The sequence below is a fragment of the Bos taurus genome, chromosome 22, assembly GCF_002263795.3.
Source record: "Bos taurus isolate L1 Dominette 01449 registration number 42190680 breed Hereford chromosome 22, ARS-UCD2.0, whole genome shotgun sequence".
NCBI classification, from domain to species: domain Eukaryota; kingdom Metazoa; phylum Chordata; class Mammalia; order Artiodactyla; family Bovidae; genus Bos; species Bos taurus.
In genome coordinates, this window is record NC_037349.1 from 30913372 (window position 1) to 30937972 (window position 24601).

Consider the following 24601-nt stretch of genomic DNA (forward strand, 5'->3'; position numbering starts at 1 on the left):
TTACCAATAGCCAAGATCTCAAAGGGAAAATTTTAAGTTACTGGCTTTCTAGTTCTTCACAAAATTATACAACCTCACTTTTGTGTATTTAAAAGGTGAGATATAATTTCTCATCTAAAAATACATCCCTGTTCAGAAGGACCAAATGATTGACTTCATATGCTACACAACATTCTCTTGTCAACTTGGCCCCAAGTTGACAGCCTTCATTTGCTGTTGTTTTACAATTAACTGGGTAGTAGCAACTTGCTCTCTGTGCGAGCTTGCCAGAAAAAAATACTGCCTCTGGTATACAACCTAATATCCACATGTGGGCACACGAGCAGAACAAGCTACATGTAAATTACTAAAGGTAGTAATTTACAATTTTGATGGGGGCAGGAGGAAAGACTTGAAATTTGGGAGAAGGTGTCATCTTTGTAAATCAGTCCAATACTTAAGGGGGAGAAAAACCCCAAACCAGAAGAATGTTTAGAATGGAAAAACATAATCTGGACATAAAGTAAGTGGTCTGTAGTCAATAAAAAAGAGAAAGAAAAAGAAAAATAAACTTCAACAAGTCGGCTGCAGAATGGGCAAGTAGATCTATTTTGTTTATTTGTAAGTGAGTAACAAGTAGATTCTTTCACACTAACTAAACCAGACAGTAATTATAAACACAGGTTGGTTAAATTCCATGCACCCTATCAAAGGAAACAAGCTTCTTTCTTTTCCAAACATTGTCCTTTGTTTATTGAGCTTCTTCAGGGCTTGGTTTCACTTAAAACTATGTCAGCACACATCTGTTACCCTCCCCCCACAAACAATGTCAACCTTTTTAAGCTGAACCTGAATACTCATTATACAAAAATTTGCAAGTAACCTAACAGCAATTTCTAGAGTAGCCAGTTAGCATACGGAGTAAAGAATTTGGATTATTTTTGTTCCATTACAGAAAAAAACCCTACATTAGACTGTAATCATACAGGAAGCAAACAGTCGCCGCCTCAGTAGTTTTGGATAATTAGTTACCTAAATTTTCTGAGGTGAATTCAATGTACTTGGACTGAGGCACATTATTGCTTATATTCTGAAAGACCACAATACAATCTTGGTTAACAATGAAATTATAAATATTGGAGTAAAACGTCATTTTAGAAATCATTAGGTTTTATCAGTACAGTACAACTGAGTCCCTCATTTAAGGAACTGTTTTATTAAAAAAAAATGGGAGCCTGTGATATTGCTTATATTAGCTCATGTAAGATATCAGATTTCAAAAAACTTTAACACAGCAGACACTATTAAAACATCATTATTAGAGTTGTCATGCTTGGGTGGTTTCAACTAAAGTGAATTTCATGTATTCACTGGGAGACAGCAATAATAAATCCTGGAGTCTGCATTTCTAAGCAGTGACCTAGAGTCTTACAGAATTGACTTAATGAACAGGGCAATTGGATGAGTACAGTGGGTGGTGGGTACTGTGGGGAGGGGCAGAATCTGATAAAAGTTCACATGGAAATACACCCATGTCACCCAAATTCCCTCAGGCAACCATTCTAAACAGGATGAGCCTACTCTGACTCTTGTGCCACTTACGGGATCCACATAAGTGATAATGAGGTCAGCTTATCTTGTGCAGTCTATACCACTTCCCTCAGCCACCGCGAACATGTCTATCAACTACCAAACTCTCTCTGGAGTCTGAATGGAAAGTCATAGTCTTTCTCAATGCACCACGTGCAATCAATCCATCTGCCAGCATGGTATTAGACCAGGAGTAAGCTCTTACCAGGTCTGTACCCCTAGCACTTTGCACACTACCTGGAACCTGGTGGGAGGTAAAGAAATGTCTTAAAGATAAGACTACTCTTGACTTGCCTCAAATGGAAGGCCACAGTAGTTGGGAGTGCTGGCTGGTGCCCAACTGTCTGGGTTCAAATCCCAGATCTGCCACCCACTTATTCTATGACTGTGGGCAGGTTACTCAACCTCGCTGTTTGTCTGTTTATACATCTGTTTATAGATCTCTGATCTATGAAATATGAGGAATGGATGAGTTCATATAAGTAGAGTGCTTCAAAGAACGTCTGATACATAATCGTCACTCATTGCTTGCTGCTATCATTACTTTCGTTTATTGTTTACTGAAAGGCTTTGTCTATGTGAAAAGTTCCATGTAGTTTTGCTCATGTGCCCATCTAGCACTTGATAAAACACACAAATGCTAGAGACATTTTTCTGAAGCATAAATCTCAGGATATTCGTTTCTTTAAAGCACTGAAGTGACTTCCCATTGTTGATGCAACATAGCCCAAAGTAACCTACATCACTTTCTCGAAGGTGAGGCCAACCTGTAATTTTGAACCTATGGTGGGCTCCTGAAGCTTACTCCCTCCCATCTCCCTGCACACTTACTCTTGGGTCATGCCTAAATACTTGCTGTATGGATGAGCCAGGGGCTTGCATTCATTTCTGCCATTGAGCTGCTGTATTTCCTGTTCAGTTGTGCGTGGGCAACTCCCTTCCACACCTGACAAACACAAACTTGTCTTTTGAGACACCGTTCAAACACTGCCTGCCACGTGAAGCATTTCCCAAATCCCTCAATGAACTGGTTGCTGCTCTGCACATTTTATGTATCTTCATTATAGCATTCTTACACTATCTTACATTGGTCTCTTGCATGGCCTAAATTCCTGCTGTCTTACTTACATATATGTGTGTGTGTGTGTGTGTGTGTGTGTGTGTACATATATATATCCCTTGTATTTAACACATAGGGATTAGCATTTTTTTGATGTATAAATAATCCCTATCTCTAAATAATATATAAATTTTCTAAGGCTATTTTCCTTTGTTTTTATTTAAATTGTTAAAGCAGAGACATTACTTTGCCAACAAGGTCCAGATACTCAAGGCTATGGTTTTTCCAGTAGTCATGTATGGATGTGAGAATCAAACTATAAAGAAAGCTGACCACCAAAGAATTGATGCTTTTGAACCGTGGTGTTGGAGAAGACTCTTGAGAGTCCCTTGGACTGCAAGGAGACCCAACCAGTCCATCCTAAAGGAGATCAGTCCTGGGTATTCATTGGAAGGACTGATGTTGAAGCTGAAGCGCCAATACTTTGGCCACCTGATGCAAAGAACTGAGTCATTTGAAAAGACCCTGATGCTGGGAAAGATTGAAGGCAGGAGGAGAAGGGGACAACAGAGGATGAGATGGTTGGATGGCATCACCGACTCAATGGACATGGGTTTGAGTAAACTCTGGGAGGTGGTGATGGACAGGGAGGCCTGGTGTGCTGTGATTCATGGGTCACAGAGTCAGACACAACTGAGCGACTGAACTGAACTGAAACTGTTAAATTTCAGGTACTCTTGACTGGTTTTCAACTTATAAAACTAATACATGCCTATGGAAGGAAGTGAAACAAAAGCTAATTATTGTTTTCCCATCCCCATGAGGTCCTGCTCCCTGATATAACCAATAGTGTGCTGTACATCTTCACCTTCCTCTTTGCTAATGTGAATATATACAGTCGTACACACTAGAAGTACAAGTTTCTCTATAAAATTCTACAGAATAGATAGTTTAGTCTTTGCTGGTAATACGGTCCTTATAACAACTTCTCAAATTCGCCCTTGTCATGAGAAAGCAGCTATAGACAGCTCCTGAAGAGACATGGCTGCATCCCTCCAAACTTTACAAAAGTAGACAACCATTTGGATGTGGCCTAAAAGGCCTACTCTACTGCCCTGCGATTGAATATTTACGTGCACACATACACACACATGTTTAATCTGTTAATTTGCCTTTAAATATATACCATCAAACCATACAAAGACACTGTGATTTGTTTTACTCTTTACTCTTTTAACATCCAATAAGTTAAAAGAGTCAAATAGAATTTCTTTTTCCTCTAATTTCTTCATACATATAAAAAACCTATACACAGTATACATATGCCATAGTCTTAAATAAGTGGGATATGTAATACACACTGTGGTGCATGAATGTGTCTATATTTTCTTTTTGGTGTACTTTTTTTTTTTTTGCTTACCCCTTGCACGTCATAAGTTACCTTGACACTCATGTGCATTCTTCTTTAATTTCCTTACTGCTCATATATCTGAGTGTGAAACATACAAACTTCTATGAATGTTGTTAGCATTACTAAAATGGGATCACAAGGCACACCTGTCTCTGCATCTTATTCTTTCATCTCAAAGCTCTCTTGGAAACTCCCCCAAGTCAACTGGAAGAGGACTAATCAATTTTTAATAAAGACACATTTCGTGATGTGGATGTGCGACCCCATAGACTGTAGCCTACCATGCTCCTCCGTCCATGGGATTTTCCCAGGCAAGAGTACTGGAGTAGGTTGCCATTTCCTTCTCCAGAGGCTTTTCCTGACCCAGGGATCGAACCCGGGCCGCCCGCACTGTAGGCAGATACTTTACCATCTGAGCCACCAGTGAAGTCCTACCATAAATATTATTACCCATTAATTGGTTCTAGCTTTTGGCTTCTATAAATAACACTGAAATATATGTCTTTGTATTTATAGGTAAGACAGATCACCAGATATGGGTTTGTTGGTTTGAACCATGTACAAAATTTATTTTTCATGAATGTTATTAGAATTTCATTTCCACCTAAAATGTATGAGGTTGCTATTTTCAGTGCATCCTTACAAGCGATTGCACTATTACTTTAAATAATGTCTTTGACCATCTGTTAGGTAGTAAGAGTATCTATTACTTCTGAACACTCATGATCTGGAGCATTTTTTCACAGTTACTGATGATAAAGATATGGTCTTTTTGAACTGTCCAGTCATTTCTTGAAACCATGGCTTTTTTTTTTTTTTTTTGATACCAATAAACTAGTATCACACTATCTTCAGTTATTTTCATGTTTTATCCCCATTGCTATTGACTCCACATAAGGCGAACAGCCTGAGTCTATTTTCTTTTAGGTCCTGCTATTTGGAGTCATGGTGGATATACTCAAATTGTATACACCAAGTGACCAAGGTATACCTATTTTAACTATTTCTCATATAGCCTAAATTCTCTGTAATATTTTCATTTTTAGGTAGCAATGTTAAATGTTCATAGCCATTGTGAATTTTAAAGGTACTCAAAATAGAAATGTGGCAGCCCACCATTAAAAACTGTATTTAATCAACATTATTTACTGAGCTTTTAGTCCAGAAGAGACACTGTGCTGAGCACTTTATATATAGTATCATAATATTTAATACAACAATCTTCTGAGGTAGAGGTTTCTATTATCTACATTATGGCAATGGGCTCTTGGGTGTTTGAGAGTATAAACAACTTACCCAGGCTCACCCTGATCATCTGACTTACTCCAGAAGTTCAGCCCTTAACACCCTGTTATCCAACCAAATTTAAGATACTTAATAGAAAACATTAACATATTTTAAGTTTTTGTTGGAAAATGGGGACATATCTTAAGTTTTACCATAGATAATTTGTCTGATTAGTTCAGAGATTCTATATGAAAGTGAAATTTTTGTCATTTCAGATATTAGATGACTAGGTCCATAATTTCAATGTTAAATTGTGAGTCTAACAGTAGTTGTCAGAGAGCAACCTACTGTAATTGAATAGGAAAAAGAAAAAGAAAAAGCACTAGATTTGGAATTGGGAAATTCAGACTCAGGTCCTGACCAAATCAGCCGTTAGCCATATGATCATGAATGATCCCCATTATCCTCATCTGCATAGTAGGGGCCTCGCTGTTTGTTGTAACTTCACGAGGTTTCTTGTGAAGCCCCAACAAGATAAAGTGCTTTTTGCTGTTGTTTTCTTCTTCTTTTGAGATTTAACAACTGTATATATTTTGCATATTTGCATTGTTATTTTTGATGAATCCTTTTAAATAAATTACCAACAGTTTCCCATTATTCCATTCTTCTTAAATACATCAGAATATGTCTCTAAAAAAAGAAGGCTAGTAGGACCCACTTTTCAAAATCAAAATCATGATTTAAGAAATAGGATGTTATTATGATTACTCTACATAATTCATTTTGAGGAAATCTACTTAACTTCCTTGTACAACTGAATTCCACCTGTATCATAAAGGCACTGTGAAGATTACTGTCATGTTCTTAGACTGCTGAAGAGCTTCAGGGAAAAAAAAAAACAACTCCACAGTACTTATATAATCACCATCTATTCTTTCCATCTAATGGCTTTGAAAAGAGAATTCCTCTCAATTACACTTTTGAGGCAGAGAACCACAGTAAAAGCAGGAGACATTCAATGACGCAAGATAATATGCTTTGGTCTATCTGTCCTTGCACACGCAGCAGAGGGAATTTCAAGTAAGCAGAAGTACTGTAAAGGCTCTTCCACTTACAACCTCTGAAGAAATGAAATAAAATGTGCACTCCTGGATCTTAGGGGAAGTTAACATTTCCACATCTTTGAATCCGCCCTGTATAAGCCCATGGCACCTAGGGACAGCCCCATGCTCCCTGGAGGAGCTCAACAAACATTCCTTGATGAAGATAAACACCTGCTGTATTTAAATATGAGATGAAGAAGTCAGACCGTAAATGAATCTAAGAATAAACTGGGTGTGTATGAGCACACAGCTACTATTAGCATTATGGGAAATTACATTCCCGCTATTATTATGATTATCATTCTAATGACAAAGGGCTACACACTGTGAAAGGGAAAATTATAAAGAAGAAAGAAAGAAATCAGTTAAAGAGGAGAACGAGTTTAAAATACACATATACGCCTATGCCCAAGAACCCCCCACTAAAACAAAAGGACGTGATTTTTATCACAGAAATTCTGGCAGGGGTGGAAAGCATGGTCCACACCATGAAATCTCAAGAGGAAGCAGCTTGAAACTGCAGGGAGAAAATGCACACCGTCTTCTCCAGAGGTCCTTAATCCTTCTTTCTCCAACCAGAAACGCACTTGCCCAACATCTTCCTTCTAACAGATGCCTCGCTGCCTTATTTTCTTTGTAGTTTATTCATATCAATAATGACTAGAGTTAGACTGCTCAAACCTGAGCTAAGTAGAGTGGACAAGAAGGCAGAGAAGGTGCGGAGCAGAGTGTTGCTAATAAGGCATGGAACTTAAAAGTTGCACTGGCTTGTCCAGAGTTAGGACTTTACCTACTGAGGAGGCCCACTGTAAACTGGAGTTTGAACTAATTAGGCCGCTTTCTCACACTAAGCAGTCATTGCTATAACAAATAACCCCTTTTCCCAATAAATTACTGCAAGTGAATGCCACAGTTTGAGACTAACTTTCTGGATGACACTGTGAAATCTCCAGGAGGTCTGTGCTTGCTTGAATGCGTTGCACAGAGGGCAAACTTCTGACGTCCAAGCCAGGGGCGAGCCTACCTAGAACATGGTATTGCAGTGTGGCCTGGAATGGGGAGATCTTTCTCTAGGTGACAACCACTTACAAACAATACTTGAGGGAAAAACAAAACCACCCGCTTTACTGTCACTTAAATGGCACCCCAGTCGATGAGCAAAATGCTTCCAGAAATAATTTCTCAGGATAGAGGTCTGACGGGAGCTGGCAGGTAACTGCTTTGGCAGATCTTTCCTGACCCACCTGAATGAGGATGGTCGGATGAAACCGAACAAAGCACCAGGTCAGCACTCAGCTCAGTAGGGCCTAACACTGTGAGTAAGGAAGACAGACGGGGACACTGGGAATCCAGGGCCTCTCATTCTTTAAATGCCCAAATGTTTACCAGCTGACCTTCCTCTTTACTGCGGTCTGGGAAGCAAGGTGCATACAATAAAGTTCAAACCAATCAACTGCTTTCAGCTGTTCTTGTGCAATGAATTTTTAAACATTTGGTCATTAAGCCCAATATATATGCAGGTCAGTTTCTGAACAGGATGGGAACAGTTTGGGAGCAGATGCCATGGTGCTGCCTGGTGGAAAGGGGATGGGAAGGGAGCACAGAGGATGCTTATATGGCTCCACCCAGCAGGTTGAATATCTCCCAGCTCTTTTGCCTCCCAGCCCTCCCTTTCCACTGCTTCAATGATCAGGAATAGTTATTAACTTCTGTTGTCACTTCTTTTCATTAATTGAATGGCGGCCTGAAGACCATGAAGAGGAGACCCCGGGCTGGTTTTCTGTTAAACGGACCCCTCTATGAATAGTCTGAAGGTGGTGTAGCTGAAAATTGGCCTTGTGTGTTTGGTGAATGGCACATTGATTTGTTAGTTTCTGAGCAGTCTGTGCTAGATTCTTCAACTTATTTTTGAACATCAATGAGCTGAAAGCTTTCAGGGGTAAAGAATTTAAATCACTTAACCATTTCCCTTTGTTGCATTCTGGTGGCCATATGTATGGGGGTAGCTTTAATGTTGATAGCGGGTTGGGGGGGGTGGCATCAAACACAAGATTATATTGAAGATGGTAAGAAAAAAAATAAGATGTAGTGTCCAACCAGTCAGTTTAAAAGGTTATCTTTGTTAGCGCAGCCCAGCAACCTAATTCCAAATAGTTGCATTCCTCCTGAGGAACTTCTAATAGCAACATTCACCAAATTTTATATGTTATAAAATATGCCTTGCCCCTTCATGCCCCCAAACCAAGCAGGAGGGGAAGCTGCTGGAGTTTATGTTTTATGTTAGGACATACATAAATTTTCATCTAGAAGTTACCCAACAAATAAAACTCCAACGTAGCCAGGTATGTTTGGATGGTGGAAAAACAACCAACCACAGCTTGCTGATAAAATTTTAAAACATAGTGGTCAGGGAAAGGCAACAATTTGCTTTATAAGGTACAGCTGGTTAGGTACAGGGTTTTTTGTATGACTACAGCAGCTGGCAGTTTGGTTTAAATTATATCTGAATAGCTAGTAATCTTGATACTATCAAAACTGTAACAAAGCAATAAAGCCAGGGTGTTAAACCTTTTTTCTTTTTTTTTGGTGGTAGCACAATTCTGTACTCCTTACAATATTCACCAATGATTATTTAATCCACACAAATACATTTCTAGTACTCAGTCTTAAAAGTATTCAAACCTAAAGATTTCCATCGAGAAAAGTAAAGGTGTTTTATGAGAGGAAAATCATTATTGACAGGTATCTTTGTAGAATAACTGCTGGAAGGGAGGTATGCAGAGAGTTGTCCATATTTTAAGTAACCAAATATCTAAAAATTGTTAATATGTTGGTAGCATGTGCTAATATTTGTATGCACTCAAATATCAAAATTTTCTTTGTAAAATCAAGGTGAACTGGTAAACCAGTGGCCTCATGACAAGCTACGTTAAATGTAAGATCATTTACTTTGAAGTTCTCATTTGAGAAGAAGCCAAATTATAGAAAATGCTTATGGCAAAATCACTGAGAAGTCTCTCAGTGTTTCCTACAACAGAAAGCTATGTGTATGAGAAAAGTAAGATTCTTTCAATGGAGAAAAATCTCAGATTGAAGACCTAAATTTTTAAGGAAGAAGGATATACAACTGCTCTCCTCCCACATATGTGGAAATATGCTACCCTTCATTATGGACTGTAAGGAAGGAATGACCAAGAAAAGACATCAGAAGGAGAGATGGGAATTTTTTCTATTAACATAACTTCATAATTACAAGGAGATAAGCTAAGAACAATCATCAGGTCAGCTCACTTCTCCCCAGTATCAAAATATTTTCCTAAATCATGACTGTTTCTGACAGAACTGTAAATAAGAAAACGAGACTCCTTTTAATAGCTTTAACCTGGTGACTTGTAAAATCTAGCTCTGTGGGTTTAGTTTTTAAAAAATCTTATGCCATGACGCCAGGACAGTTTATGTTTAATACCCATCTCTTCATCTAACTCTTTCACACACACACACAAACACACGCACACACAAAACAATGGTCTGTGCTCCCTCTGTTGGATTCTCAGTAGCAGTTAATTCATAAATTCCATTTCAGAGGTCCCATGCCATAGCTGGGCGCTGCTGCAGCTGCGGTGAGAACAAGATGTGTCATTAACTCAACTTCATGCCTCCTTTAAACAGAAAGTCATTCTGATTTCATTTCTTGAAAATAACTCAGAAAGCAGAAGATGCTTGGTAACACAGCAGAGCCATTTCAGAACTAAAGATGTCTCTGAATGCCCCCAACATATCAGGTCAGATGTTTTTTAAATGTATAAAAAATGTATTAAAAATAGTTCTCCTAACCATTGAAGTTGGTGAGAAAACATTAATGGAATAATTGATTTTTCCATTCATTCTCTTAATTGTTTTTGCCCCTATGAGAGCTGCAAGCTTAACATAAAAGGACAGAGAGTACTAAAGTAAGAGACAAATCATTTTCACACCCCAGTCAGGGAAATTTAAAGGTTGGAAAAAACCTAGAATTTCACTTATCTTCCTATTTAAAAAAGTAAGTTTCAGACCAAAAGTTTTCTATGTACTTCATTGTTATTCACCTTCATGTAGTCCAGCAAGGCCTCCTATGGCTCTTAACTTATGAAGAAAAGCCCATTCATGATAGGTGTGCTACTCTCTCAGTTTTCTTCTTCTTCTAGCCATTCTCTAATTTTGTTTTAGGCTTCAAAAGCTAGAATATTTATGCTGAGAATTTTAATCTCAAGCATATCAGTATTTCAGACTCCTATGTCTGTGGTTTAAATTATCTAGTTATATATCGTGAAACCATATAGATCTTTGTAGAGATCTGCTCAATGTTAGAGAAGGAGATTCTTTTTAAAAGATGAGTAGACAATAATCAGAGCCATTACTAAATGAGCATTTGCTATGTACCAGGCATCATGCTAAGCTCTTCAAATGCATTGCCTCATGTCAGTTTCAGGACCATCTTTAAGGGTTTGCCAGAGCCATTATCATCAGTCTCATTTGGCAGGAGACAACACAGAAGATGAGAGAGATCAAATACCTTGCCTAAAGTCATAAGCCTGATGAGAAAGAGAGCTGGGCTTCAAACCCAGAGAGGGTGATGCCAAATCCTATTCACAGAACAGTGGTTCTCCAGCTTTAGTGAGCAAACAGATCCCCTGGAGATGCAGTTCAAGTTGCAGACTCTGTCCCAGCAGAGTGGGACCTGTGATTCTGCACTCCTGATGAGCTCCCTAGTGAGGCCATTGTTGGAGATCCTCCCAGAATACTTTGAATGACTAGGCTCAAGGCCAGTGGTTCTCAAACCGTACTGATTTCAGAATCACCTGAAGGGCTTTTCAAAACACATATTGCTAAGTTCCATGTCCAAGGGTTTCTGATTCAATAAGTCTAGAGTGGAATGTGCTAATTTGCATTTTGAACAGTTCCTAGGTGGTGCTGATGCTGCTGGGAGCACACTTAGAGACTTGCTCTCATAAGAATGGAACCTGGCCAATGAGATTATAATTCTGTAGGCACTGGGAAGGGATGGTAAGGAAAGTGTTCTCGATCATCCCAGGTGAATTTATAATCAGGTAAATTGTCAAAATACAGTTCAAATGTAGACTCTACAAGTAGTATGTTACGTTTGGAGTGTAGCGTTCTTTAGTAAGGCGCATAACAGATCATAGCTTGTTACCCATCAAATACAATAATACTTTATATTATTCAAAGAATATACATACCATAGAGAACTAACCCCCCACCCCCACCCACAACCATCTTTAAAAAAGAATAATGGCTTCCTTTTAACTGGCTTTTGGTGGGCGTGTCTTTGAAGCTTTATAAACTTTTCAGAGCAGTAACGAAGGCAGCAGTTTGACACCTGGTGAGTTTTTTAAATATGTTTTGGTGTCATTGTGGTACACGTTTCTCAAAATGCTGACTCCTGAAGAAACACCCACTTACCCCTGCTTTGGGGTGCATTTCCATCTGATGGCTGTGACACTGCAGTTACGTTGACAGGATGTTTGAGATCCGTGTGTTCACCGCTCAGGCCAAGCTAGAAGAACCAGAGCAGAACCATTTCTGGTCAGAGAATCATTTTCAGAGACATCAGCTGAGGCAAGCAGCCCTGAGTATCTTGCTTGTCTTCCACCAACAAGTCCTATCTGCACACACACCCAAGGCAACACAACGTTGCCCTCTCCCCTTGCGAGAACTCCAGTTCGTGTGCTCTCTGCTCTCATCTTGCATCTTGCATCATTCTCAATCCCACTAATTAGAAAACTGGACACATTTGGCAAACATTCTAAAATACTTCAGAGACACAGTATATAGAGCAATGTGACATATACAAGCGTATATACCACCTAAATTAGGAAATAAAACAGCATTAATAGTTTCAATTCTTGGTGTCCCACTCTTAGATCTTCGCCCTCCCCCGCCCCACCTTGGTAAACAGTATCATGCAGGGTTGATATTGTTTCCTTATATACCTTTAAGCTATTATTATATACGGATGGATACTGAGGGAATAAGCTGTATTGTTTTGGAGGTATGAGAACTTTACATGGTGGTAACAAACTCCAAGTACTTTTCTGCATTTTGTCTTTATTGCAGAGTATACTTTTACATGAAGTATGGCTCTACCCTGATTATTTTCATGCTCTGTCATTATGTATGATATGAATGCACTGCAATTCAGAAACACATTCTTTCATTGATGGACATATGCATTGTTTCCATTTAAAAAATTGTAATAAGGTTACAATGAATATTCTTTAAACTCTTGGTACAAATTTGCAGGGGTTTTCTTGGATACTATATGGATTTGACTAGATGTGGACTTGTGCTGGTAGCTGCTTATTGAGCCCTTGTAGCTATTGAACATTTGGAATGTATCTAGTCTGAGTTGCGATGTCCTACAAGTGTAAAATAACACACTTTCAGCAACAGCATGAAAGAAAGAACATAAAATATTACTAATAGAATTTTAGATTGATTATATGCTAAAATGATAATATTCTGGATATACTGGTCTAAATAAAATACATGATTAAAATTAACTTGACCTGTTTTCAGTTACCATTTTAAAATGTGGCCACTCGAAAGCATTGCTTATATTTGTGGCGCATATTTTATTTTCTTTAGACACGGCTGGCCCAAACAATTCCCAGTGTAGTTCAACCAATTTAGTCTCCCATGAGGGATGTGAGGAACTACCCCACATTCTTGCTTCTATGGGATATTGTTATACTCTCACTTTTGCTATTTTAGCTGTGAAATCATTTCTATTCATGGTATGATTTTGCATTTAATTAATTATTTATGAGGTTGAGAATCATACATATTTATTGTCTATTTTGATTTCTTCCTCCATTGATGTCTCTTGCCCATTTTTTAATTGGGTTATTTTTTATTTTCTTATTGATTTGTAGGTGTTCTTTATATTCTCCCCATGTAGGTCTTAAAAACTCTTTTTTTCATGTTCTCTTTTGATATATAGAAATGCTTAATTTAACATACCCATTTATTGACTTTAGGAACTTGAGTTTCTCAGTAAATAACACTTTGAAACGTTTTACCAGAGGTAGAGGTTTTTAAATTTGTTTTCATAACTGCTTTATCCACAACACAGAGAACAGGGCCTGGTATGAATAGGCACTCCATAAATATTTGTGGAATGCAGTTATATCACCTAGCTGCGGGTTTCTCCAGTCCATACTCTGCCTTTGTCATCAGCTTCCTTCCTCAGGATCTAGAATCACTTTCCTGTTTAGCTTAATGTAGCTTGCTTTCATTCCTTTTGAAGCTCATTGGTTTCATATTTTTCACTCTACTTACAATTTGCACTTACACAGTGTTTCTCAAAGTTCATTGCCTATAGGAGCAGTTCCAGAGGATGTTAAAAATTTTATGTGAAAAATAGATTATCACAGACAAACAGGGTTTGGGAATGAATGGTGGACAGCTTTTGGTATTACAAGACTTCCGGAGCCTCTGACCTGCCACTGTGATTGTGAACATCTGAGAGAGAGGTGGAGGTGTGTTGCATTTCCCAAACTTATTTTACCAAGAGCATTTGTGTTTAAAGAATGATGTAAATCTCCTGCTCCAAAGAATATGATATTTTTAAAGATATGGCTGGACTTATTGGAGGACTAAATTAAAAACCTCAAGACTGCAACCACACACAAAGCAAAATACTGAATGTGGTCAATAACTTGGAAATACCAAGTTTTGAAATTCACACAGATTTAACTCAAATACCTGAATTTTTTAATATAAGTTGCTTTTTCTACTAATTTTAAATCACTACCCTGTTACAATGTCTGGGTGGGCATGTCATCCACATTAGAGGCTATACATGAAATTCATGTAATTAATAGAACATACTAAAAGTTAGCTTTTGTTTTCAAATTAGAAAGAATATTTTTTAAATAAATGCTTTTCAATATGAAAAATATTTGTGTACCTTTTGAAACTTCTTTTACATCAACAGCTTAGCATAGGAAAATATTCTTAGTCCTTTTGTTCTCTTTTATTCTAAATTAAGCACTTGCACTGAGAAAACATGTTCTCTTTTAACATTATAGAAATTAAGATAGGCAGAAAAGCGTAAGTAATAAACCTGGTCAAAGTGTGAAGAAAATGTTAAATTTATAAAATTCTTTTTCATTTGTTTCTGGTTTTAGGCTGCTAACTATCTGTTTGGGAGGGGTTAGAGATGGCATGACAGGAAAAAAAAACAGCCACAAGAAGGCATACCAATTTGCTGAAGCCAACTTTGAGGGCAAATTGGCAATACTTGGGCACCCCACGCCAGTACTCTTGCCTGGGAAATCCCAGGGACGGAGGAGCCTGGTGGGCTGCAGTCCATGGGGTCGCAAAGAGTCGGACACGACTGAGCGACTTCACTTTCACTTTTCACTTTCATGCGTTGGAGAAGGAAATGGCAACCCACTCCCAGGGTTCTTGCCTGGAGAATCCCAGGGACAGGGGAGCCTGGTGGGCTGCCGTCTATGGGGTCGCACAGAGTCGGACACGACTGAAGTGACTTAGCAGGAGCAGCAGCATGAAAACTAAAAATGGACATTTTCTTTGGTCCAGTAATGCTATTTCTTGCTATCTATTGTAGAAAAAAAAAATAAATCAAATTATGTACACTAGGGAATCTATTCAGAAATATTCACTGAAATTTTATTTGTCATAGTGAAAAACATAGAAAAAATGTACTATTTAAATGTTACTAGAGGAATACTCTTTAAAACTTGATACAGACGTGAACTAAGATGAAATGAAGACAACAGTCTGTAATAAGAACAAAGCTGTAAGATACATTTTGAGTTGTAGAACAAAACATACAAAATGATCCCATTCGTTTAAAAAGAACATGAAACTCGTATATCTCTACAGACATATGATCTAAATGTAATAAATCAATATAGTATGAAAAAAGAATAGTTACATCTGGTGAGGTATATGAATTGGAAAAGACAGTCAAGGGAGATGCAGAAATAATTCTTGTATTGATTCTGTAACTACACATTAATGAAAAAATAAAATGTTATTTAAATTCCTGTTTAGCCTTTTACATTTTTAACTGGACTCAAATTTTAACTGTAGCTCAAATTTTATTAAACAACTCATATCACTAGTCTTTGCTCCTAATAGAAAGGCACAGCTGATCTTTCTCTGCTTGTCATTTGGATATGCATACTCATATTATTTTAAGACCTATTTCCTGAAGATAAGGGGCATAAATCAGAGAGAAAATGGGGGGAGGGGGAAGCTATTCTCTCCACAAGAAAACAAGAGCACATTTTGAAGATTCTCCACTTGACGATTTTTGTCCAGGATGGGACATGTAGAAACATATTTGCCAACAACAAAGCCATGGCTGGCTTTTAGAAACAGAGAAAAATAAAAGCGGCCCTGAAGTGAAATGCCTTTGAAGGCTACCTGTTGTCGTCCACTGTCAACATTCCTCCCCTGGAAAAGAATCAGCGAATATATATGCGGTGGCTGCATCCCCAGACTGGGCATTAGATTAAAAGCATGCCAGAGCCAAGGCACGAGATGCATGCCAAGATCTGAGTATCGTGGGCTGTAAAAGCAGGTAGAGGGGCCTGCTCAGTTGAAACCTGCAATTGGGTATTAGGGAGAGCAGAGAGGCGTTCTGGGGGAATTTATGAACCTATTTGAACATCATAAGTTTGAAATTTCCAGACGAAATTGAGCCTGGTACGGTTCCATTTATCACACTTTCCATTTCAGGCTGGCGGGGATGGAGGGAGTTTAAGTGACAGCGTGCTCACCCTCACCCCCAGGCCACCTGATGAAATTGTGGAGCAGAGCCTGCTTGACACGTAGGAAGCAGATGAGGAGAAGGAGCTAGCAGCAGGGGGATGCGGGATGAGGGCGCGTGGTGCTGGCACTGAGCAGGTAGAGGGCTTGATGGAGCAAAGAGATAGGGAGGGAAAGAAGCCAGGAGTCTGTTAGGAAGACCTGAGCATGAGAAGAAGAAGGCCAGCAATGGAAGTCTTGATGCAAAGGGAAGGCAGGAAGGAAAAGAAAGAAAGAAAAAACAACAACAACAAAAAAAAACCAACCAGCCCAGCTGTTCAATTACATTGAAAGTGAAGTGGATGTTGATTGAGAACAGCAATCAGTCAGAAAAGCCAGAACAACAAAAGAAACATAGAAAGGGAATGCCTGGAGGAAGAAAGTCTCTTGCATTTTTATGACTGCTTTTAAAATGGGAGAGAACAGTAAAGGTGGGTGGACTGATTTCAGCATCTCTAAATACGTGCGTGGTACCTGCTTGGCTGTGGCCAGGATGTTTGGTTGGCTGCCTATAGAAACCTCAAGAGGTAGCTTATCCATGCCCATCAGACATGTGGAAGCTGTTCCTTGATACAGCTGTGCTTCACTGGACAAGAAAAAGGAACCAAGACTGAGAAAGTTCCTGCTTAGCAATTTAAAGAATTTTTCCCCCTTCTGTTTTACCTCAGGCTACTATTTCTCTCTCCCTTTTGAGTTTCTGTTAAACACAGTCAAGATTTTTAGTGTGTTTTTGTTGTATTTTTCAAGACCTCCCTGGCCCTCCCAAAAAGTTACCTTTGAGAAGAACTGATCATGGACTCCTAGAAATTCAAAACTGGCTTGTGTTAATCCAAGGCAAATTTTTTTTTTTTTTTTTTTGCGGGGGTCACTTGAGACACATCAGTAGTACCATTTCGGAATCACATTTAGCAGATTTTTTTTTTTTCTAAACCATGAATAAGTCTGTGTTTTTCATGAAAACAAAGAGCAGATTTTGCAAACAAAGATGGTCATTTATCCCCTGAACGAAAGTGTTTTGTATGTAAACAATATGACACTTCACCTGAGAAAATTAGTGAGCAATTAATGAGAGCGGATTCTGCCTATATCCATTGTCCGTGTCTACCATAGTAAAAAGATTGACCCTTGAAATAAAATATAGTGTTTCTCCTCAGAGTTACAGAGGTATCAGTCATTTTGTGAAGTGAAAATCGATAGTTTGATAAGCAGTTAACATATGATTCTTTCAGATAGAATCAAATGTTTCCTTAGGTTTTCAGATAACTACATTTTAAGCCTTTTATTCCAACTCACATGTACTGTATTAGAAATGGTTCCATTCGAAGCTACTGCTGGCACAACAAAGGAAGACTCTCCAGCAAAGCTCAGCAATGCACCTTTTCCACACAAGCTTTTGCATGAAAACTCCAGACCACAGTCAACAACAATCAATGTCTCTTGAGACTGCCCAAGTCTAAGTGGTATCTGTTGGTACAGGTGGTCATGCAGAGCCGTCAGTTGTTTTCAAGTACTTCACAGAGAATGCTTGCTACCAAGAACGCGAAAAGAGAAGCTGGTTCAAGAGTGCAATTGATTTGAAAATGACTTAACACTCTGAGCCACGCTTTAGACTTATGGCTAGCCCGTTGTTCTCTGAAATTCAGAGGGGGAGACAATAAAATTAGATGCTCCTTTGGAATTGAGTGTGCTGATCCAGCACTTCTCCTGGCTCCCTACCAAGAGCATAAAATCTGTGCTTTAAAAACGAAAGCGGTGGTGCTCTGATTGGATGGGATGCCGTCAGATACTCCTATGGCTTACGCTTCACTTGGGATCAACTGGAAAAAGTGTGCTAAGAATCTCTTACACAATTACAAAATTTCACTTTCAATGCAAAAATATTTTGCAGGCTAAATGAGAAGTAATACCACTCCAGAGAAAAGCATTGGCTGTCTCCCAGATTAATATGGGGTTATGGTCCGTGATTGGGTTAGATGAGGTAAAAATTTCCCACCACTCTTCCAGATATACAGGAAATTGTTGTGCTTGAAATAGATTTGGGCTAGGTAACTAATTAAAAGAATTTGGATCAAGAAATGTGACATGGAATGTGATGTAGATATTTCCAGTTCTTATTCAGGAAACCTTATTGCAAAAAGGTTGAAAGATAATTGAGAAAATAATTTATATGGTGGTGAGAGTTATTTGTGCGAAGATAAAATACAGAGTCCTTTTCATTGAGATGGAGAAGCTGCCAAATAGCTCTTGGTGATAATTCTATGCACAAAATTTTCATAGTGGGCTTCAGTACCTTGCCAGATGAAAGCTTTTGCTCAGTTTAAAGTTGGAAAAGAGATTTGAGTCTCCACCAAGGATAATGTGTTAAGCTTGGTAATTAAACACTGTTTTTCATAAATAATGCCAAAAGCACATTGGGAACATTGGGCTCATATATTACTGTACTTTTAAGAAATCAAGGGCCTAATAAATTCTTGGTAGGATCACAGACACACATGTACACATACACTCACCCCATTAACATCAGGATATGAGGTGAAACTACATAATTTTTCTAATCAAATATTATTAAACGACATGAGAGGAAACCATGCCTATGGGGTCTGTAAATAATGACCAGTTTTTAAAATACAAGCTTTATCAGTTGCATAGTCCAGTGCCACTCAGATTGTGTTCTAAGATCTGGTGCCAGTCCATGGTCAACCCACAACAAAATAAATACAGAAATTGAGGTTAATAATGCAGAAGCAGTTCTAGCAATCAGACAATGACTGGAATGTCATCATATAAAAATGAGCTTGTGTGTCCTACCATTTCAATTTTGATTTCATGTTTACTGTACTTTATGAACACATAAGCCTAAAATACTAAAAAAATAGTTTCCTCCTTCACAGACAATTTGAGAAACGCTGACATGAACCATTGTTTTAAGCATCGCAAGGCTATTATGTGAATTCACCTCATCTTTGTGTTTTGAGATGGGGCATAATTTAATCTTAGCTTAATGAGGAACACAGTCAGTGGTAACTGACCACTCTGGTTCTCACTGACTCACACTCTTCTCCTTCTCCCCTTCATTTACTCTACTTTGCTCCCATAGAGTGCTTCTCTCTGTCCCTCAAAAACACCAAATTCCATCTTGTCTTTCACTCTTTCCACTTACACTTCTCTTGGTCTGTAATGCTTTTGCTCTCATTCATCCAAAGGACTGATCTTTGCTATGGACATCTCAGCTTATATGTCACCTCTTTAGCCAAGGCCTATATAACTCAAAACTGAAAAATAACTCCCCTTCAAGTCACTCTGTACTATTCTCTCAATGCCACTATCTTGACTACTATATTTTTAAAATGGTTCATTGTCTATTTTTCCATACCAGATTGTTAATCCAATAAGAGTAGGAAACTTGACTATTTTTTTCCTCACTGCTGTGAGTTCAAAGCCTAGGCAAGATAGAGCATATCAGCATGGTGGTTCATTGAAGGACTAATAGACTAAATATTTACATCCTCCTAGTAGAGTGTAACCCCCTCAAAGATAGGTTTCATTTTATTCATTTATGTGTTTCTATTATGGCACCCCACTCCAGTACTCTTGCCTGGAAAATCCCATGGACGGAGGAGCCTGGAGGGCTGCAGTCCATGGGGTCCCTGAGGGTCGGACATGACTGAGTGACTTCACTTTCACTTTTCACTTTCATGCACTGGAGAAGGAAATGGCAACCCACTCCAGTGTTCTTGCCTGGAGAATCCCAGGGACGAGGGAGCCTGGTGGGCTGCCGTCTATGGGGTCGCACAGAGTCAGACACGACTGAAGCAACTTAGCAGCAGCAGCAGCATCTTAGCACAGTGCCTAGCACAGAGGAACTACAAGAAAAATGCCATTTGAAGACAGAAGTGAATAAACTTCCTCCTGGGAACATCTATCTGGGTATCCCATGTGGCCTAGGACTCAAATATTTGCATCTAAACCCATCACTCATATAAAATAGACAACTAATAAGGACCTGTTGTATAGCACGGGGAACACTACTCAGTACTCTGAAATGATCTATATGGGAAAATAATCAGTCGCTTCAGTTACATCTGACTCTTTGCAACCCTATGTAGCCTGCCAGGCTCCTCTGTTCATGGGATTCTCCAGGCAAGAATACTGGAATGGGTTCTCATGCCCTCCGCCAGGGGATCTTTCTGACCCCGGGATGAAACTCACATCTCCTGTGTCTCCTGCACTGCAGACAGACTCTTTACCCACTGAGCCACCTGGGAAGCCTTACATAAGAAGCTTATCTTACATAAGAAATAGAATCTCAAGTCATTTATATAGTATGTGTTGTTAAAATATAAATAATAAAATGATAACCCTCATTGTAGGGAGATGATGATCCTATAAAAAGCACCCAAGAACTGAAAGCCTCAAATGGAACCACAGATTCATATTTCTCATCTAATACTCATGTTAGGGTAGACGCATACAGAGCAGACAGTAAGTAAAATCCTGACTTTTTGTTTTGTGTTTCATTCTTTGCTTCATTTTGTTGACCTTTCTCTATTTATGAAACAAAATCTTTTAAATTTAAATGGATAAAGTGTTTACAAGAGACTACACTAGATTAGTATACTAACATGATTCCATTGTAAGAAAATAAATTGGGTTAAAAAAAAAAAGAAGAATCCATGGTAGCAATGGCAGGAGAGAAAGGTCTTCATGTATCTACCAGAATTCCCCTTCATGGGAGGGCAATTAAGACAACCAGGAAGGAAATAAAAGTTTTTCATTGTTGGCTGCAAGGTCTACAATTGCTTCTTAGTCAAAAGAACATGTTTAATTAATTTTTTTAATTAAGAATTTTTAGCAGTAGGAAAAATTTGCACACATACAGGAAATGGATAATTATTTTAACATTTGGTGGCCTTTTATTAAATATTCTGAAAAATATAAACTCTGGAGATGCCAAATTTTGCAACATGATCTTCTTCAGTCTGTTACTATACAGAAGTAAGCAGCTGAGTGGAAAGAAAAGCAAAGTTTCTCTGCTCAGAAGAAAGATGGCTTTTATTTATCTGTCCTCCCATGCTTTTCCACTCACTGCTATTTTAGAAAGATTACACTTGTAAAAGTTTTACTTATGGTATAATATTAGACCAGATTTATTAATAGATACCCTTTTTTAAAAAGGATTTAAAAATGAGTAAGCTAAATAACAATAAAAATATAGTCCATTTAGGTTTACTACATGTTTATTCAAATTAATATTGTCTGTACTGATTAAAAGTTCATCAGCCGTGTTTCTACATACAAACTCAGTGATCATTTTGATTTTTTTCTAAGAGTGGATAAAAATACACACTAAAATACACAGGAAACCTAATATAAAGCTTTACCATTGGAAAAAAAAGCATTCATGTCTAGTCAAGCCCAGGAACATGAAAGGCTAGAGGCTGTAGGCATCAAATATAAATACACTGGTTGCTGACTCTGGAAGTTCTGGTTGATCTAATGGTATCCTTTACTAAATGTGTGTGCTTAGGCCAGAATTTTAATGTCCCTGAGCCTTGTCTGCAGAATGATGAGGCAATGTTACAGGAACCACTGTGAGGGTTTAAATAAGGGACATGTCTGAAGCACTTGGTAGCATTCAGCGTCAGAAACTCAATATAGATTAACTATTGTTAGTGGTACAACTTCAGAAGGTCCTTTCCTTGTCAGGTATCTGTCTCCCCACCATTAAAAGAAGATGGCCAACAAAATCCGTGAGTCTCAAAGAACAGGCTTGCAAAACACTGGTATTAAAATCGAGACAATGTAACTTGGTGACAGGCCACAATGCTGGATATAAATTTGAATCTCAATCTGAAAATGAAGTTCCCATTGTAAAATTCATCCAAATCTTTTCATTAAGTCAAAGAGAACATCTTTGTTTAGTGTTAGGATGACTTGACAACTCCCTGTAATATGAGAGGAAAAACAAGCCTCAATCCTTTGACAGGTGGTGATGAGAATTTGGTACGTTTTTATTCTTTTTTATAGTATTTATTTCTTCTTACCGTTTATGACAATTGATACCAGTTTCATATTTACAATAATACTTTAAAAAGCGTTTTTGAACGGGACTTGCTGAAAAAGGTAACCTTGTGAATGCAGTCTTTTGACCCCCACACAGCCATGTTAGAATGGGCCTTGGGTCTGGAAATAATTCCTTACTGAGAAGACAGAGTCCCCACAGCCTGTACGGGCTCTGTTATCTGTTTCACACTCAGTGTGTGTTCCTTGGTTCTGCTTAAGTGTGTACATCATTTGGTACCTGGCCAGCTTCACCACTCTATCTCCTTCAGGGAGAGGACGGGGTCCTTCACACAATAGCACGAGATGGGTTTGTGAAGGCCGACTGCCCTGTGACAGCTGCTAGCAGGCTCTCATTGGCCTTGACAGATGAATGCTGAGGACTGAAACTGATCTTCCTCTGTCTCTTGTCTATGTGAGTCAAGCACTGTTCCATCCCTTGCTCAACTATGTGGTGTTTTCCTTGCTGACTCTGATACCCAGATGCAGTGGGCAAAAGTGCTCAGATTTCTACTGTTGGTGATGGGTGGTAGGTTTTGCTTCCCTCCAGCCCCTAAATAATGACTGATTCAAAGAAAAACAAAGTAAGATAGTACAAGCAGCGTGCAAATATAACAAAAATCTTGACCTTGGCTTGCTTGAAGTTTTGAAAATACTGGATTTGGCTCAGCAGTAAAGAATCTACTTGCAATACAGGGAACATGGGTTCAATCCCTGGGTTGAGAAGATCTTCTACAGAAGGTATTCTTGCCTGGGAAATCCCAGGGACAGAGAAGCCTGGAGGGCTACAGTCCATGGGGTCCCAAGAGTTGGACACAGCTTAGCAACTAAACCACCACTAACATATTATATTTCTATAGGAAAGTGAAAGTGAAAGTGAAGTTGCTCAGTTGTATCCGACTCTTTGCGACCCCATGGACTGTAGCCTACCAGGCTCCTCCATCCATGGGATTCTCCAGGCATGAATACTGGAGTGGGTTGCCATTTCCTTCTCCAGGGGATCTTCGAAACCCAGGGATCAAACCCAGGTCTCCCACATTGCAGGCAGATGCTTTACCCTCTGAGCCACAGGAAGCCCATATTTCTATAGGGAGGAACAAATTCTCTCTGGTGACTGTCTCAGCAAGACTAGCTTTAGGATCAAGTGTATTCTGATGGCTTTACACTTTATCAGTCTGGAGTTTGGCTGGGGGTGGGGTATAGGTATTTCTTTGTCAGGATCAGACAGATGGAGAGCATCTTGAGGATCTTAAAGGGAAAAGGCAACTCTACTTACAAGTGCTTTAAAAAAATATATAAATAAAGCACCATGCACCCACACATATATAAATACAATCGGACTCCACTCTACCCTTCCAAGAAACATCAAGGCAAAGTAGTAAGACACCTCACCCCTCTATTTATTGGCTTTCATTGTGGTTAAAAACAAACAAACAAACACTTAGAATTTACCATCTTAACCATTGTTAAGTATACAACTCAATGGCATTAAGTAATAAACAGTGTTGTAAAATTACCACCACTCTTTACCTCCAGATTATTTATCATCCCAAAGAGAAACTCTATACTCATTAAATAATCATTTCCCATCACTCCTTACTCCAGCACCTGATGACCTCTAATTCTATTTTCTGTCCCTATGAATTTTCCTATTTTAGGTACATCATAAAAGTAGAATCATACATTAATACATTCTTTTCTGTCTGGCTTATTCTACTTAGAGTGCTTCCAAGGTTCATCTATGTTATAGTATGTATTAGAACATCACTTCTTTTTATGGTCAAATATTATTCCATTGTATCTAAACATATTCTGCATTTTACTGATCCATTCTTGTGCTGATGGACACTTGGGTTGTTTCCACCTTTTGCTGACTGTCAATAATGCTGCTCATGAACACCATCCCTTCTATTTAATATTCAGACAAAATGTGCTTTCCTTTTTCTTTTAAAGACTGCCCTTGAGTACTGTTTTTAGCTTCCTCTTGCAGCTTTAGCAGATCACCACACATGTGGCTGCTTAACACAGCAAAGATTTATTATCTCACAGTTCTGGTTACCAAAATCAATCTCACTAGGCTTAAAGACAAGTGTTAGTAGGGTTGGATCTTCCTGCAGGCTCTAGAAGAGAATCTATATACTTGGATTTTCAGCTTCTAGAGGCTGCGTGCATTCCTTGGCCACTTGCCCCTTCCCCATGCTGACTGGCTGCCTCTCTCTCACAAGACCTCTTATAATTACATTGGGCTGATAGGATAACCCAAAATAATCTCACAATCACATTGACCCAAATTTAATCACATCTGCGACATCCCTTTCACAACATACCCAC

At 38.7% G+C, this 24601-nt stretch overlaps 1 long non-coding RNA gene across 1 annotated transcript in view; it reads right to left on the minus strand.

Annotated features, from left to right (window-relative positions):
- LOC104976682 (uncharacterized) overlaps nt 1–24601 on the minus strand; it is a 692169-nt gene that overhangs the window by 72172 nt on the left and 595396 nt on the right. The window contains exon 7 of the long non-coding RNA XR_003031815.2: nt 11831–11924. This is a non-coding gene — a long non-coding RNA (uncharacterized lncRNA). The remainder of the gene's footprint in view (nt 1–11830; nt 11925–24601) is intronic.